Source organism: Galeopterus variegatus, unplaced genomic scaffold (genome assembly GCF_000696425.1).
Source record: "Galeopterus variegatus unplaced genomic scaffold, G_variegatus-3.0.2 Scaffold10861, whole genome shotgun sequence".
In the NCBI taxonomy this organism is placed as follows: Eukaryota; Metazoa; Chordata; class Mammalia; order Dermoptera; family Cynocephalidae; genus Galeopterus; species Galeopterus variegatus.
Genome location: NW_007736972.1, coordinates 1,888 through 4,557, shown reverse-complemented (window position 1 = coordinate 4,557; position 2,670 = coordinate 1,888).

Below are 2,670 nucleotides of genomic sequence, written 5' to 3'. Positions count from 1 at the left end.
GACTAATGCCACATGCTGAAATGATAATATTTGGATATACTGGATTAAATAAAACATATTATTAAAATTAACTTCATCTGTTTATTTTTGTTTTTTAGCATGACAACTAAAATATTTTAAATTACATATGTGGCTTGCCTTATACGAGTATTCCCATTGGATAGCAATGATCTAGAAAGACAGAAAGAGACTGGTCATGAAAGGCTTTTCATAGTAAACCAGGAAACTCAAGTTTATTGCATAATCATTCTCTTTACAGGTAATGGGAGCCTTTGCAAGCACCTATGTGGGCAAGTAATATGTTCAGATCTGCACTTCACAAAGACAGGCATATAGGTGACATCGCATATGTATTACATATATTAAACCAGTTTCCCTCAGTCCTCTGGAAAGACACAATTGGGAAAGAAAGACTTCTGCATCCCTACTCTTCTCTCTGCCAGCCTAGAAGACAGCCCCGGGTACCATTCCCGGAAGCCCAAGCAGAGTTAGAAAGGATTTTCCATGTCTGTGGTTTTAGATCAGAGCAGGCGAGACTCCAGGGCATGGATGACAACCATGCACACACCCCCTCCAACCCCGCCACCAGGAAAAGGGCTGCCAAACCTGCTACACCATCACGGGCCAAGAGGAGATGGCCAAGGACTGCTCTCTCAGGCCAGGTAGACCTGCCCAAGGAAGGCCCAGAGTGAGGGTGACTCCAGGCCCTGAAAAAAGTCCATCTGCCTGTATCTGGGGACAACTCAGAAAAGAGCACTCCATGTGGTCCCTCACCCTACAAACTTGAGAAAACAAAAGCATGTACCTCTTGAATCTGGCTTCACTGATCCTGAATTTCAGTGTTAAAAATTCTGACTAAATAAAAACTTTTTAAAAAAAAGGATCCTGGAACTTGTTTTTTGATATCAAATACAATAATGAAAAAAACAGTAAATTCATATTCCATATTTTCTTTTCCTTCACTAAAAAGAGCAAAAGCAAAGTAGAGGAACTGCTAATAATCTTAAGGATTTTGCAAACCTCTCATGTTCTCCATTTAGGACTTCTGCAAATACCTTAATTCACGAAAAGCCTATAAATTTTGCAAGAACATGCGACTCCATTTTTCCTTCTTCTCAGAGATACCAGATCTTAAAAGAAGGAATGATGAATGGGTATAGTTATAAATATTCCCAGGCTAATGAGAACCAAAGATGAACTGTAGAAAAATCTGGTATTTGGAAGATAGATGTTAGTATGTGCTTGAGTTAAAGGGTCTTGACCGCATATAAATTTCAGAGCTATCTTATCAGATAAGAAAAACTGAGCCAAAATAGCACTCATAAATGACTAAATTTAAATTTTACCAAATATATTTAAAACAAATTATTAAATTTTTTTTTATTTTAACATTAATTTGTACTTATTTGTGGAGTACAGTGTGCTGTTTCAATACATGCATATACTGCACAATGACTCACTCAGGGTAGATAGCATCGTTTTGTACCCCTTAGTCTACCACTTCTCCTCCCCCAAATATTATCTGTAAAAAGTCTGTTTTTCAAAATGTAAGTAACTGACTTCTAATTAAGATATAAATTATATTTACAGAGAGTTTAAGGATTTTAATAGAGTGGTTGTTTTTCACTTCACTGAGAGTAGGAGAAAGAGAAACATTAATCAAAGTCTTACAAATAGAAAAATGTGTTACGTTTGAAACAGCAAGTCCTGTATCTGAGGAGGGGCTTACACTAGAGGATATTCACTGGAACATCCAACAGGGTTGGCTGGCTGAAAAGTTTCTTACCACCTGAAAGGTGCTTTTGTGCAGTATTACTGCCTGTTTTACTGATATGTTTGCAGCATCACAGATTATAAATGGATGCTGCCTAGTGTTGCCAAATTTAGCAAAAAAAAAGGATCATCGATTAAATTTTAATTTCAGATCAACAATGGATAATTTTTTTTAGTATAAGTATATCCCAAAGTATGTCATATGGGACGTACTTATACTGAAAATTACTCTAAAAACTTATGTGTATTTTTTAGTACACTGTAGTTTACCTGGCAAACCTAATGCCGTCTGATGATAATGCTAAGTTGTTAGAACATTGCATCTGAATTTTAGAACATCAGATCGTCTAAGTACCTTGAGCTGCCCTCAGACCAAAATCCAGTAATTCTTTTATGCCAGATGGCGCCAAATATGACTAAGCAGACACCTCAACACAACATCCACAGTATCCATGGAAACACATTCAAAAACTGTCTGCCTGCCTTCCTAAATTAATTTAGAATCGTAAAACCACAAAATTTTAGAATTGGAGACTAGCATAATTTTTTTTTTTTAAGAAAAAAATTATGTCATTCGCAAGCGCAAAGACCTTTCCTACAACCAGTTCCCATCACGGGGGTAAGGAGAGTGACATGAACGCCACATTTAACTAACCGAGAGCCAAGAAGATGCCAGGGCCTCTCCAGTCCCAGAATCTATTTATTCTTCCAATGTTAGCAACTTGTTATGGGCCATCTTTACAAGACGTAATAAAAATAGAAAAGAAATGGACTGAAAGTTCCTTGCGGACCAAATGGGTGTCAAATTCATCTGTGTAACCCAGTGTTTGGCACTTGGTGGGTGCTTAATGGATGCTTGATGAGTGAATGAGTGACTGTGTATGTAGTCTTGAGTCA